We start from the raw sequence: 16,856 nt of genomic DNA, 5'->3' as shown, positions 1-16,856 counted from the left end.
TCCCCCTAATGAGGACAAGTCGTTTAGAAAGTGTGGAATAAAAAGTACTTCTTATCAGGGGTTTTCAAAGTAAAAAGGTATACCTCCTAATTGGAGGACTAACGCACTTCGGAGGGGGTGGGGGTGTGATTGGAAATGACCAAAAACAACATTTGAATCTGCAGTTACACATTAATCCCACCAGGTGGTGACAAAAGCTGGTGAGTGAGGCGAGGCTGAGAGGTCAGAGGTAGTTTATGCAGTCGTCGTCAAAAGTTTACATACACTTGTAAAGAACATAATGTCATGGCTGTCTTGAGTTTCCAATAGTTTCTACAACTCTTAGTTTTTTGTGATAGAGTGATTGGAGCACATACTTGTCGGTCACAAAAAACATTCAAGAAGTTTGGTTCTTTTATGAATTTATTATGGGTCTACTGAAAATGTGACCAAATCTGCTGGGTCAAAAGTATACATACAGCAATGTTAATATTTGGTTACATGTCCCTTGGCAAGTTTCACTGCAATAAGGCGCTTTTGGTAGCCATCCACAAGCTTCTGGTTGAATTTTTGTTTCATCTGACCACATAACTTTCCTCCAGAAGGTCTTATCTTTGTCCATGTGATGTCAGATGAAACACAAATTTAGCTGTTTGGCCACAATACCCAGCAATATGTTTGGAGGAGAATAGGTGAGGCCTTTAATCCCATACACACCATGCCTACCATCAAGCATGGTGGTGGTAGTATTATGCTCTGGGCCTGTTTTGCTGCCAATGGAACTGGTGCTTTACAGAGAGTAAATGGGACAATGAAAAAGGAGGATTACCTCCAAATTCTTCAAGACAACCTAAAATCATCAGCCCGGAGGTTGGGTCATGGGCGCAGTTGGGTGTTCCAACAGGACAATGACCCCAAACACACGTCAAAAGTGGTAAAGGAATGGCTAAATCAGGCTAGAATTAAGGTTTTAGAATGGCTTTCCCAAAGTCCTGACTTAAACGTGTGGACAATGCTGAAGAAACAAGTCCATGTAAGAAAACCAACACATTTAGCTGAACTGCACCTATTTTGTCAAGAGGAGTGGTCAAAAATTCAACCAGAAGCTTATGGATGGCTACCAAAAGCGCCTTATTGCAGTGAAACTTGCCAAGGGACATGTAACCAAATATTAACATTGCTGTATGTTGTGGTGACCCAAACCATATAATGAGAGACATTCACCTAAGAGGACACTGTAGCTTTAAGAGAAGAAGCGGAGAGGGAGTTAGGAACTTCCGCTTCCGGTTCAGAGGTCGTTGTTGTTGTCGGATGTATGACATGCTATGTTGGAGCTAGTAAACTTCCTCGACTACGCTCACGTCTCCTGTCTCGTTGTTTACAAACTCCACATTGGTGACCCCGAGAATACGAACTACGAATACGAGCATGTCAGACAATGAAGGCGCTGACAATTTTGTTGACGCGGTACCCGCAGACGGAGTAGCTGCTGCTAACAACAACATGGCTAACGCGGTACCCGCAGGTGGAGTAGCTACTGCTAACAACATGGCTAACGCGGGAATCTACGCCGTTACTGTGAAGTTACCCGATTTCTGGCAGCATAACCCACGGCCGTGGTTTCAACACGTGGAAGCCCAGTTCCAGCTAAGGGGAATAACGCAGGATTCTACGAAGTACTTCCATGTAGTGGCGGCGTTGGACGCATCAACGACGGCGCAAGCGATGACACTGTTGGAGGCTCCACCGCCTGCTGGCAAATACGATGCTTTAAAGGCTTTCCTCCTGAAGTTATTTGAGCTGTCGGAGCTGGAAAAAGCGGACCGTTTACTGTCCCTACATGGCCTTGGTGACGGGAAACCGTCTGAACTGATGGAAAAAATGCTGTCTGTGCTGGGATCAGCCGACCCGGCGTTTCTGTTTACACACATTTTCCTGAGGCAGCTCCCCGCACCGGTACGCACACCGATAGCCAGTTCTCCACTCGCCGCCTCCAAGGACTACCGTGCTTTGGCCGCTGAGGCGGACAGGGTTTTCCTGGCCAACCGGCAACAGTTTGTGCATGCCCTGCTGCCCCACCAGGCCGTCCCGCCACCTCCTGTGGATGACTATGTGGACACCGCGGCTGCGGTGACGGCTCGCCGCCAACCTGAAGACGGGCTCTGTTTTTACCATGCCAGGTTCGGGGCCAAGGCGAAGCAGTGTCGCAAACCCTGCAGTTACAGGATTCAGGGAAACGCCAGGGCCGGCGCTCGTTAGCGGCTATGGGCGCCGGCCGTGACTGCAAGCTGTTGTTCATCAGGGACTCCTTGTCGGGCCGGCGGCTGCTGGTGGACTCTGGTGCGCAACGCAGTATACTACCAGCACAAGCTGTGGACACGATGACCGGCAGCCACGGCCCCCAGATGGACGCCGCCAACGGCACCTCCATTCGGACGTACGGTGTCAGGCGCGTGGATGTTAGTTTTGGCGGCCGACGGTTCGGTTGGGATTTTGTGATGGCTGCTGTATCCACCCCGCTGCTAGGTGCGGATTTCCTCTGCGCGTTCAACCTGCTGGTGGATATTAAGAACTGTCGCTTGATTGATGCCGTCTCTTTTGCGTCATACCCCTGCACGCTTGGGGGGGCTGGGGCGTTGTGCCTCGCTAACACACTCGCCACCGGGGATCCATACCAACGCCTGCTCGCCGGTTTCCCTGGGCTCACCACACCCACCTTTTCCTCGGCGGTGGCCAAGCACGGTGTGGAACATCACATCGCCACTGTGGGCCGCCCGGTTTACGCCCGGGCCCGACGCCTCGACTCGTCCAAGCTCGCAATAGCCAGGGAGGAGTTTTCGATGATGGAACGCCTCGGCATTGTCCGCCGTTCGGACAGCCCGTGGGCTTCTCCGCTACATATGGTTACTAAGGCCGGCGGGGGTTGGCGCCCTTGCGGAGACTTCCGTCGCCTAAACAACGCCACGACCCCCGACCGGTACCCCATACCGCACATCCAAGATTTCTCTTCCCACTTGGCGGGCGCTACCATCTATTCCAAAATTGACTTAGTGCGAGGCTACCACCAGGTACCGGTCCACCCGCGAGATGTCCCAAAAACGGCTGTCATCACACCCTTCGGGCTCTTCGAGTTCTTACGTATGCCGTTTGGCCTTACGGGGGCGGCGCAGACGTTCCAACGTCTTATGGACTCTGTGCTCCGGGACATGCCATTTTTGTTTGTGTACTTGGACGACATCCTTGTGGCCAGCGCGTCGGTGGAGGAACACATGACACACCTCAGGCAGCTGTTCGAGAGGCTTAGCGAGCACGGCCTCATCATCAACCCAGCCAAGTGTCAGTTCGGGGAGTTGTCCATCACCTTCCTCGGGCACCACATCACTCCGCAGGGGGCCGTTCCCCTGCCCGACAGGGTTGAGGCTGTCGCCGCGTTCCCCCGTCCCCCTACTGTACAGGCCTTGCAGGAGTTTTTGGGCATGGTGAACTTTTATAACCGTTTCCTGCCTCGTGCTGCACACGTCATGCGTCCCCTTTATGGGGCCCACCGGGGGAAGAAGTCTAAGGACAAGTTGGACTGGTCCCCAGAGATGGATGAGGCTTTTGAGGCTGCCAAGTCTGCGCTGGCCAATGCTGCGCTGCTAGCTCACCCGTCGCCGGCCGCCCCTATAGCCCTTACGACGGACGCCTCCGACTATGCCGTGGGGGCCGTATGTGAGCAGTGGGTGGCTGGTGGATGGCAGCCATTGGCGTTCTTCAGTAAACAGCTCCGGGAAAATGAGCGCAAGTACAGCACCTTTGATAGGGAGCTACTGGGACTTTTCCTCGCAACCAGACACTTTCGGTTCCTGTTGGAGGGCCGGCAGTTCACCGCTTTCGTGGACCACAAACCGCTGACGTTCTGCATGGCCAAAACTTCGGAGCCGTGGTCTGGGCGTCAGCAGCGCCATCTCGCGGCGGTCTCTGAGTTCACTACGGACATACAACATGTGTCTGGCAAGGATAACTTTGTCGCCGACTGCCTTTCACGGGCTGTTGTTAACTCCGTTCACTTGGGGCTCGACTACGCCGCTATGGCAGCGGACCAGGCCAAGGACGCGACCGTTCAGGACTACCGGTCGGGCCCTACGGCGCTGCGCCTGGAGGACGTGGCGTTTGACGCGGCTAACACTACCCTCCTCTGCGACGTCTCCACCGGCCAACCGCGACCCCTGGTGCCTGCTTCCTGGCGGCGCCGGGTTTTCGACACCGTCCACGGCCTTTCACATCCTGGGGTGAAGGCCTCGACCAAGATGGTGAGTGTCAAGTTTGTTTGGCCGGGGCTCCGCAAGGATGTTAGAGCCTGGGCCAGCTCGTGTGTGGCGTGCCAGCGCGCCAAGGTGCACCGCCATACCAAAGCCCCTTTGGCGCCGTTTGTGGTTCCAGAGAGGCGGTTCGACCACGTGAATGTTGACCTTGTGGGCCCTCTGCCTCCCTCCCGTGGTTATACCTTCCTCCTCACTATTGTGGACAGGGCTACCAGATGGCCGGAGGCTATCCCCTTGTCCTCGACGACGGCCGCGGAGGTGGCACGGGCGTTCATCGGCTGCTGGGTGGCCCGTTTTGGCACGCCTGGTGACATCACAAGCGACCGAGGCTCCCAATTTACCTCTGAGCTCTGGACGGCGGTTGCTGAGCACCTCGGGATGAAGATCCACCGCACTACTGCCTACAACCCGCAGAGCAACGGACTGTGCGAGCGGTTCCATCGGGACATGAAAGCAGCTCTGCGGGCCAGCCTCACGGACGGCGACTGGGTGGACCGGCTTCCGTGGGTCATGCTCGGCCTGCGTTCAGCCCCTAAGGAGGACCTCCAGGCATCCGCCGCGGAGCTGGTGTATGGCGAGCCTCTACGGGTTCCAGGGGCGTTCCTTCCGACTGCTACGGCTCCCTGGTCGCCCGCCTCTCACCTCAGTGTGTCCCGGAGCGCTGCTGACGCCTTCGTTCCCGTTCCGACGTCTCGACACTGCCTTCCCCAGTCCTACGTCCCCAAGGATCTGCCATCGGCGAAATACGTCTTCATAAGACACGACAGCCATCGGTCCCCGCTGCAGCCTCCATACGACGGGCCCTTCCGTGTCCTGGAGGCGGGGGATAAGAACTTTGTGGTAGACATGGGGGGAAGACCGGAGCGGGTGGCTATAGACCGTCTCAAGCCTGCTCACGTGGACATTGGGGAGCCGGTGCAAGTGGCCCTGCCGCCGCGACGGGGGCGCCCTCCTCAGTCGGCCCCTGCGCCTGCCTCTCTTCCGGCCCCAGCTCCACCGGTGGCTCGCGTTTCGGGCCCATCTGTTTCCCCTCCTGTCAAGCACAGCCGTTACGGACGGAAGGTCCTCCCCCCGGCCCGTTACCTGTTGTCCCATTGACTTTGCACTGTGTTGGTTACTGTTCATTTACTGCAGGGTCATGTTTTTCTGTTATGCAATTGCACTTTTTCTGTTTTGCAGGGTTTTGTGTAGGTGAATTCTGGGGGGGCCTGTGTGGTGACCCAAACCATATAATGAGAGACATTCACCTAAGAGGACACTGTAGCTTTAAGAGAAGAAGCGGAGAGGGAGTTAGGAACTTCCGCTTCCGGTTCAGAGGTCGTTGTTGTTGTCGGATGTATGACATGCTATGTTGGAGCTAGTAAACTTCCTCGACTACGCTCACGTCTCCTGTCTCGTTGTTTACAAACTCCACAATGTATACTTTTGACCCAGCAGATTTGGTCACATTTTCAGTAGACCCATAATACATTCCTAAAAGAACCAAACTTCATGAATGTTTAAGAGTCTCCAATTAGCCTAACTTACATATTTTTGGTAGGTAACCGGAAAAAACATGCAACAACTTGCACACAGTCAAGCAAACCCTTGACCTCCCAAATTTAATAGCAACATGCCAACGACTCGCTACTGTGCTGCCATACCGTAACCCTTTTTGAAATTTAACAAACAGATGGTATGTTCTAACCCAGATTCAAGGTGACTGGTGATGGTAATGTAACACGATATAAATCAAGTTTCTAATCAGGATTGGCTCTTGAAAATGTCTGTATTGATCGTAAACGCAAACTGGCTTAATGTCTTGTCACATGGCCAGTGTCCACTGCGCTGAAGGGCAAGTGTGCATGACTGTGTTGCAATGACAGGATGATTATCTGTTGCTACACTGACCCTCTGACTGATGCAGGTGCAGCCTGGAGAGCGGCAGAGAAGAAATCCAGTTAAAATGTGGAGTCTGTTGGGAGTACAGATGTGGGCGTCGCTTAAGGAGCAGGCCCAAATATTTAATATCCACTTCCCATACTTTTCACACAAATTCCAGTCATTGCTGTTTGACCTTATTCTCAGTTGCTGAATGTAATCACTTTACATGATTCATTCATACACCCAAAATAACTCATCCAACACACACACATTTCTGCTTGAGCTATTTTCTATTCCTCAGCGCCAACCAGAGGTGGACGTAAGTCAGTGTTGTTCTAAGTCTAAAGTCTTTAATACCAAGTCTCGAGTCTCAAGAACTGTAAATCCAAGTCTTTAATACCAAGTCTCGAGTGAAGACAAGACAGGTCGAGTCAAGTCTTAGGTCACTGACTTGATATTTTCTAGTCCTTTTCAAGTCATAGGCATTGTTAGGTATCTATCGAAGTAATGATCTGCTGTATCTGTCATATACATCTAATGCATTTGGAATTGTTTCACAATCTTAATTATAATAAAACCTAGTGTTGATCAAAAGTTTCTACGGCTTTGGTTATCATTGTCCGTGCTTTAATCTCATCGTAATAACGAAGGCAGAAACGTAAGAGTCACTACACACAAGACTGTCGTCACTGGCGGTTTAACATAAATAATAGGGCGCTAAACGGCCAAACTGCGATTAGCTAGTGACCAGTCCAGGGTGTACCCCGCCTCTGAAGTTACCTGGGATAGGCTCCAGATTACCCACTGTATAGACACACTAGGTTAATTATATACAGGGGGAAAATAACAGCATACTTATTGACAAAATACACATAGTTTAAAAAAATATGTGATATATGATAACAGGAAGTACTCCTTTAAAATAAGAAATAAAAACACGATTTCATTGATATAATTTTTTTTTGCATCAATAGCACATGTTCAGATGTTGACCATTAAATAAACCACATGGAAATTGGCTAAAAAATGAACAAGTTAGAATGTATTTTCATTGTAAATGCATTGCATTTCCGGACCGTTGCCCTAACCAAGATGGCCGCCACATAGGCATGTCACTGCAGGCTGCTCCAGCGCCTGTTCTGACATATCCATGGGGGAGTTCTTGTTTCATTCTTTAAGGAGCTAGTCGTACAGTGGTACTTGAAGTTATGAGTACCTGAACTTATGAGTATTTTGAGATATTTCAAACTGTTACCCTGCTTTTTGTTTTGCTTTAAGTTGCTAGCATAACTTCAGTTATGAACCAATTAACAGCAATTGACACGACTAATTGTTCTATTCTCCCAATTTGCACATGCAGTTAATGCAGCGCTTGACTGGAGTGAAGTAAACATTGTGCATAAAATGTAATGCTCAGTCAATTGGATATTTACATTTCGTGTCAGAATTAAAAAGGCATAATGACCGACGTACTACAATTGAACTTAGAAATAAAAAAAGTAATTCAAGGTACTGTTGTGCCTGTCATCAGTTATTTGAATACGCTATCTTTGGGAAAAAAAGGCACAGACTGCAAGTCATGTCAGTATCAGTATCCAAATACTGACTGACAGGACTTTCATCCACCCTTCTCCCGACATTAGTCACCTGAGATACTTGGATAGTTGGATGAGAGAGATGAAACAAACAAAAAATCTATGGGCACGTATGACAAGGCTGATAATAAAAAGAGTATCATCATTAAGCAGCGGTGGATTCTCCAGCCGCACCATGGAGCCCACATAATTACACACTGCCATATTCCCATAGCACCCACAGCGACGCGTCTTCTTTAGCCGACCAATTACTGAAGTGGGCTGGATGAGGCGCATGTACCCTTCATCTCAGGGTCTCGCTTGAGGGTGATTATGGTAGGTTTCAGCAAGCAGCAGGGCCATAACTACCTTTTATGCTCCACAGGTGGGTCACTTGTCTTGGGGGATTTGTCATTGTTGTCATAAATATTGTTATTTATTTGCCATACTTACAATAGAGACACAATGGTTGGGAGATTCTTACTGACAAATCTGTGTGCAGATGAGTCATGTGATGTGGAACAATTGGGACATACTGTATTTTCAAAGACCAAAGTAGGGGTCCAAGCAACGTTCCCTCTAAGGTGCGCGCCTGTGCAATTTTGCACTGCTCAAGCGTCCTCTGCGCATGGCAAATCTATGCCACGCACAAAATCAAATAAAAAAATAAGCGCATAACAATTTTTGACACATGGACACGACATAGAAAACAGTTTTCGTCATCGTTGTTCAAATATTGTAACGTCTGTCGAGACGCTTTGAGGACCTGAATTCCATCGATCACTTTACTAAGCAAAACTCTTTATTGTCGGCCATAAACACATCACCACAACATTAGTAAAAAAAATTATATCTAGCAAAACTGGTCATTTTCTGCAGTACAAACCAGACCAAAAGCAACTTTGTTATATCAACAGCAGCCGCTCGCTCTTTCTCACTTGCGCCAACACATGCACACATGGCACTTAGCCAGTGATGCGTTTACAGCCACACAAAGAGTCGGACAACACCACACATAAAGTGTCATTCCAGGTCGTTACACTATGATTTACCGATCAAATGTGTGCTTATTCTAGTGTCATTTATTAGGAATCTTAATTTATGAATATTAATCATGAAATGCTGTTAGTATATTAATAGCCTACTGAAACCCACTACTACCGACCACGCAGTCTGATAGTTTATATATCAATGATGAAATCTTAACATTGCAACACATGCCAATACGGCCAGGTTAACTTATAAAGTGCAATTTTAAATTTCCCGCTAAACTTCCGGTTGAAAACGTCTATGTATGATGACGTATGCGCGTCACGTGACGTCAATCGTTGAAACGGAAATATTCGGACACATTGTATCCAATAAAAAAAGCTCGGTTTTCATCGCAAAATTCCACAGTAATCTGGACATCTGTGTTAGTGAATCTTTTGCAATTTGTTTAATGAACAATGAAGACTGCAAAGAAGAAAGCTTAAGGTGGGATCGGTGTATTAGCGGCTGGCTGCAGCAACACAACCAGGAGGACTTTGACTTGGATAGCAGACGCGCTATCCGACACTAGCCGCCGACCGCATCTATGATCGGGTGAAGTCCTTCGTCGCTCCGTCGATCGCTGGAACGCAGGTGAGCACGGGTGTTGATGAGCAGATGAGGGCTGGCTGGTGTAGGTGGATAGCTAATGTTTTTAGCATAGCTCTGTGAGGTCCCGTTGCTAAGTTAGCTTCAATGGCGTCGTTAGCAACAGCATTGTTAAGCTTCGCCAGGCTGGAAAGCATTAACCATGTAGTTACATGTCCATGGTTTAATAGTATTGTTGATTTTCTGTCTATCCTTCCAGTCAGGGGTTTATTTATTTTGTTTTTATCTGCAGTTAAGCCCGATGCTATCATGTTAGCTCCGTAGCTAAAGTGCTTCGCCGATGTATTGTCGTGGAGATAAAAGTCACTGTGAATGTCCATTTCATGATCTCGACTCTCATTTTCAAGAGGATATAGTATCCGAGGTGGTTTAAAATACAAATCCGTGATCCACAATAGAAAAAGGTGAGAGTGTGAAATCCAATGAGCCAGCTTGTACCTAAGTTATGGTCGGAGCAAAAAAAGATGCATCCTGCACTGCACTCTAGTCCTTCACTCTCACGTTCCTCATCCACGAATCTTTCATCCTGGCTCAAATTAATGGGGTAATCGTCGCTTTCTCGGTCCGAATCGCTCTCGCTGCTGATGTAAACAATGGGGAAATGTGAGGAGCCTTTCAACCTGTGACGTCACGCTACTTCCGGTACAGGCAAGGCTTTTTTTTATCAGCGACCAAAAGTTGCGAACTTTATCGTCGATGTTCTCTACTAAATCCTTTCAGCAAAAATATGGCAATATCGCGAAATGATCAAGTATGACACATAGAATGGATCTGCTATCCCCGTTTAAATAAAAAAAAATCTTTTCAGTAGGCCTTTAAATAAATACTAATAAAATATATTTTTTACAAACAGGAAGTTGCAGGAATGTACACATGATCCCCTGCTTACATCTCATTGTGCAACATGTGAATGTTTTAATGGGAACTAACTGCAATGTCTGAAAGGGGTACAAACTATTTCCAAAGCAGGACCTCCACCCAGACAAACAATACAAGTACACAGCTCTGGAAAAACAATATTTTTTGTTATTGTCATTGTAAGTGGGCCTAAACACTTATATTAGAAAATAACCTCATGGAAATGACTGCTGTCATTTGACTATAATAATAAGAGAATGTTGTCTGTCTATCTGTGTTGGCCCTGCGATGAGGTGGGGACTTGTCCAGGGTGTACACCGCCTTCCGCCCGAATGTAGCTGAGATAGACTTAAGCACCCCCCGCCACCCCGAAAGGGACAAGCGGTAGAAAATGGATGGATGGATGGAGATTGAACTTGTTATTTAGTCAGGTTTGGGACAGGTGTGCTGCTGGTGTAGCCACAGTGTGCACGTCTGATGTTGCTCACATGGGCTCCACTGAATGCTCAGGGAGTTTTTGCGTTTGCTCACACACATGAAAAATGAGAGGGAACATTGGGTCCGAAGCTGTCCATAGTTATTTAGGAATGTTTTAATTAATTTGGCCACTTGGAGGCAGTAGATACGAGCGTGTAAACACAACATTGACATAATATCATTATTATTATACATTTCATATATTGGTTATGAATTATGGAATTGGGGGTTTAATCACCAAAACGATTCCCGAGCGCGGCCACCGCTGCTGCTCACTGCTCCCCTCACCTCCCAGTGGGTGGAACAAGGGCATGGGTCAAATGCAGAGGGTAATTTCACCACACCTAGTGTGTGTGTGACTATCAGTGGTACTTTAACTTTAACTTGACTAAGCAAAGTATTTGCCTCTTATAATTGCCAATATATACAGTATGCTCCTCCTGATAAGGGCCACGTGGGCAATAGCTCAGGACGGCATTCTCTCGGGGGCACCACAAAGATGAAGAGGGAAAAAAAGATTCATACTTATTTGTGCTTAGCACCTGTAATGCTCACAGGTGAATACAACCAAAGCAATACAAGACATGAAAGTTGATAACCACAAGCCAACATCTCTGCCAAAGAAGAAGAATTATAAATAGCATGATTGCAATATTGCGAAACCTTGAAGGCAGTGACGGTTTCTGGCATTAGAGTTCTGCATTATTAGCCCGCAGGGCGAAGGAAAAAAAGAAAACATGTTCCGTGAAGTGATTTTGTGTCTTGTCAATCAGTAGTGGATAAAACGCACAGGCTCTACTAGATTCACACTGGTTTGGAGTGGCCAAGGGAGATATGTGCATGTTCAAGTTTAAGAACCCAGTAGGGGGTCTCGCCCAGAGCTCCATTGAAGCTAGAATTGCCACTGGCTCTCTTTTTAAAGCTTCAAATCACAGGTGTCAAACTCAGATCTGGCTCACCATATCATTAAATTTTTACCAAATTTAGTTTTGCATGCAATCGCATACCTTCTAAACATTGTAAATATTTGATACTGCAAACATTTGTCTTTGTTATCAATCAATCAATCAATCAATGTTTATTTATATAGCCCTAAATCACAAGAGTCTCAAAGGGCTGCACAACCCACAACGACATCCTCGGTTCAGATCCCACATAAGGGCAAGGAAAAACTCAACCCAGTGGGATGTCAATGAGAATGACAATGAGAACCCTTGGAGAGGACCGCAGATGTGGGTGACCCCCCCCAGGGGAGACCGGATGCAATGGACGTCGAGTGGGTCTAGCATAATATTGTGAGAGTCCAGTCCATAGTGGGGCCAGCAGGAGATCATCCCGAGCGGAGACAGGTCAGCAGCGCAGAGATGTCCCCAACCGATGCACAGGCGAGCGGTCCACCCCGGGTCCCGACTCTGGACAGCCAGCACTTCATCCGTGGCCACCGGACCTGTGCCCCCCCCTTCCACAGAAAAGGGGGACACATATCAAAACATGCCTAAATTAGGGGTGACGGGACCGGGGTGGACCATTCATCTGTGCATCAGTTGGGGACGTCTCTGCGCTGCTGACCTGTCTCCACTCAAGATGATCCCCTACTGGCCCCACTATGGACTGGACTCTCACACTATTAACTAGATCCACTCGACGTCCATTGCACCGGTCGCCCAGGGGGCGGGGGTCCCCACATCTGCGGTCCCCTCCAAGGTTTCTCATTGTATCCCATTGGGTTGAGTTTTTTCTTGCCCTGATGTGGGATCTGAGCCAAGAATGTCGTTGTGACTTGTGCAGCCCTTTGAGACACTTGTGATTAAGGGCTATATAAATAAACTTTGATTGATATTGTAGCAAAAGATTTTGTAAATGCGTATATCAATCTGTGTCTGTAATCCGATTCACGTGTCCGTGGACTAATTTGTGTGTCTGTATCTCAATCTCTGTGTGTGTAATCAATCAATCAATCAATCAATCAATGTTTATTTATATAGCCCTAAATCACAAGTGTCTCAAAGGGCTGTACAAGCCACAACGACATCCTCGGTACAGAGCCCACATACGGGCAAGGAAAACTCACCCCAGTGGGACGTCAATGTGAATGACTATGAGAAACCTTGGAGAGGACCGCATATGTGGGTAACCCCAATCAGATGCGCGTGCGCGTGTTGTAATTTGTGTGTTTGCATTTTGATCTGTGTGTGTGTACAAAGAAACATGTTTGTCCATATTTCGATCTGTGTGTGTAAACATTTTTTGTGTGTCTGTGTATTCTGATTCAGGTGAAGCAGGAACCCTGAATCTGCTTTGCCGTATAGATTTGTGTGTCCGTGCAGCAATAAGAACATGTAAATAGACTGCAACGTCACATTTCACCACTAGTCGGCGCCTTGCACCCACTCATGCTATTCTGTGTTGAAGTCAACAGAGTTCAACTCTCAGTGACACACACGCTGAGAAAACATAACCTGTTCACAGAAAACATTACCGATAATTTATTTGAAGAGGACAACAATACTTCTGACAGGTTGTCCAGGGTAAATCCCACCTAAGCGTATCCTTGTCCACACACACATAATGGTCGTCTAAGACCATCACATCCACGGGAGCCCGCATTCTCGTTGTCTCTCCTTCGAACAATGGACAAAGTTTTTCGGGAAGTAGAATCACAGCTGACACGGACATTTGAAAGTTCTCTTGCCGTCTGAAAAGTGTTGTATCCCAAATAGCTGCAATCGCTTTCTCTTAAGGTATTCATGTGTGATTTCCACAAGCGTTTGTACACACACACACACACACACACACACACACACACACACACACACACACACACACACACACACACACACACACACACACACACACACACACACACACACACACACACACACACACACACACACGCACGCACGCACACACACACACACACACACACACACACACACACACACACACACACACACACACACACAAACACACGCACACACACACGTGCACATTCTCGCATTTGTTACCTTCTTGAGACCTCCAAAAAATGCCTACCTCTGTAGGACCACCCTTTCTAGATATATAAAGATTTGTATTCACAACATTAATGATATATTCATAGTATGCAAATATAAAAAAGCTTGTTGTGAAAAATGAGTTGGAATTTCACAAGAAAAAGGTCACAATTTCACAAGAAACATTTAGAATGTTGGCAGTGTTATAATAAAAGTCATAACTTTACTCAACGCAAGTCAAAATTTTACACGAACAACTGAACATTCGTGCAATATTATGATGAAAGTTGGAATTTTACTCAATAACAGTCGCAATTTTACAAGGACAGCTTAAAATGTTGGCAATTTTATGAAAAGAGTTGTAATCTTACTCGACAAAAGTCACAATTTTATAAGAGAACTTAAAAATTTTGGCAATATTATAATAATAATCGGAAATTGTATTTGGCTGACAAGTCATCATTTTACTCAAACAATGTCACTGTTTTACAAGAACACAAAAATTGGCAATATTGTGATAAAAGTCAGAATTTTATATGACAAATGTCACCATTTTGCATTAAAAAGTAATACTTTTACAAGAAATTGTTCCCAATTTTATGAGAAAAAAGTCGACACATTGTGAGAAAAAGACTGCTTTTAGTAAATAAAAAACTTTTTTTTAAACTTTTTTGTGTGTAATTGGTTTTTAATCTTCATTATTTACTTCAAGTTATTACAGTATGTCTCTATATAAATATCTATAAAAAATTTTTAAATTAATTTTGGCGAAAGTGGGCGCATTTCAATTTCTTGCACACACTTATTATTACATATGTTGGCCAGAAGGGGAGCACTTCAAATTTTTTACACACACTTGTTATTTCATATGTTGACCAGAGGGGGCGCACTTTTAAAAATGACACAGTCAATCTGAAAAATCCGTCCTTTTTGGGACTACCCTAATTTTGATAGATTCCACCACCAGGGGTGCAAATGAGACATTCTCTATGAGATGCAATGGTTTTCCGTATTGAGACCATGATTTCGGTCCTAACTTGTTCACCGGTCCTCATAGGGAAGGTACTTTTCCTTGTTGATGTCTCAAGAATGGTAGAAATATAAAAACACACACACACACACACACACACACACACACACACACACACACACACACACACACACACACACACACACACACACACACACACACACACGCACATGCACACGCACACACACACACACACACACACACACACACACACGCACACGCACACGCACACGCACACGCACACACACACACACACACACACACACACACACACACACACACACACACACACACACACACACACACACAACGAAATACAGACAGACAGATTTGTTTTGTACGCAAACACAAACACAAAATACACACATGAATTAAAACACGCATATGTGTATCTGAATACATGTACACACAGATTGAGGTACAGACACAAAAAATCAGTACACACACAAATGAATCGGATTACAGACGCACAGATTGAGATACACAATTGCAAATAGTTTTGCTAAAACAATACTTCTATACAAAAGGCTCCTGACTGGTACATTATGTGCTGTTTGAATATTCCATTATTTTAATTACCATAGTTTTCTGTAGTAATGTTAGAAGAATTGTCACTTCAGTTGAACATTTTTGCTCGTGTCACATTTGTTGCCGCAACCACTCACAGTATTTATTTGCATACACATGACCAACCAAGCAAGTGTAAGAAGCAGTGTTTATGTGTAATATAGCATATTTCCTCATGCATACATTAAACAAATGACTGGACAATATTCGACATTTTGCAGACAGTCAATGTGTTTTGCACAACAATTCAGTGGGAAATAGGCCAAAACAGTCATCACTACACTGTATAATCTTAATGAGGGGACTATAGTACATTCTCGCAACATGAGCATTACTGTCTGCACGCAAAACTACACGGTTATGCACTCCAACACAATGTCAAGTTCTGCCACTCCATAAATATGGTCAACATGCTGTACTGTAATGAAATCTTTATCCATGATAATAACAAAAACATTACATCATTTACCATATTTGTAAAGGGGTTTGTTCCTAGTAACCCGTAATAAAAAAATAACCCCTCAAACATATATTTAGAGTGATTTTATTAAATATATAAAATATACAGTACACTTAGTTTCTTTGAGACAATTTAACCATTACAAGCAGTGACTTCAATTGAACCCCCTTTTTGCTTTTTTCCCCCCACCTCATTGTAGTTCCTAAATGCTGATGCTGCTAAGGCTGCAGCTTAAAGAATCCACTAGATAGAAAAACCCCACTGCTGTGCTCTTTACACACATTTATAACTTTGCCAGTTACATTTTTGAGAGCCTTTTTGATTGACGAGACACAAAAACACTTCATGGTGCAATTGTTTTTTTTTTTTTGTAACAGGAGTTACACGTCACTATTTCATTAAAGGGGGGATATGATGATTCCTCTACATTTAAGACACTTCCTTGTGGTGGCTCTCAAACTTTTTTCCACCAAGTATCACCTCAGAAAAAAACTTGGCACTCCAAGAACCACCATAATGACAACATTAAAATACAGTAGCATAGTAGTCCTAATTATTAGTTAAAAACAAGGCAGAGGTTTTATTTAACTTTTTGGCCACTGTAACATTACATGCAGTTTGAAAAGTAACACTGTGTTTGAATACAGGAAAATAAAACACTGTACTGTAATCAAGTGAATCTCTGGCATACCACTGGATGAAGCCCACTAGTGGTACGCGCACTACAGTTTGAGAATCCCTTGTCTAAACCAGGGGTCGGCAACTCAAAATGTTGAAAGAGCCATATTGGACCAAAAATAAAAAAAACTAATCTGTCTGGAGCCTCAAAAAATGAAAAGCCTTATATTAGTCTTATAATGAAGGCAACACATGAGGTAAGTGTCTATATTAGCTATATTAGCCTACTATCAAAATTACTTTGTGTCGCAGGCTGAAGCAAATCTTCATTGACAGAAATGTTTAAATTTAATATTTATTCTACACATTTTTACAACATTAGAAACCATTAGTAAATCAGAGGCTACTCAGAAGGTGATATAACTCCTAGAAATTACTGGCTTTTAATGGCGAAAATGTACATATGTGTTTGTCCAAGTTAAAGGAAACGGCAGG

The 16,856-nt window shown here is 45.5% G+C and overlaps 1 protein-coding gene across 4 annotated transcripts in view; it reads right to left on the bottom strand.

Annotated features, from left to right (window-relative positions):
• The window catches only part of LOC133638605 (synaptotagmin-7-like), a 452,289-nt gene that overhangs the window by 13,094 nt on the left and 422,339 nt on the right, over nt 1-16,856 (bottom strand). The gene's annotated exons all lie outside the window — the stretch shown is intronic.

Source organism: Entelurus aequoreus, linkage group LG02 (assembly GCF_033978785.1).
Source record: "Entelurus aequoreus isolate RoL-2023_Sb linkage group LG02, RoL_Eaeq_v1.1, whole genome shotgun sequence".
NCBI lineage: Eukaryota > Metazoa > Chordata > Actinopteri > Syngnathiformes > Syngnathidae > Entelurus > Entelurus aequoreus.
This window is presented reverse-complemented; position numbering and strand designations above follow the sequence as displayed.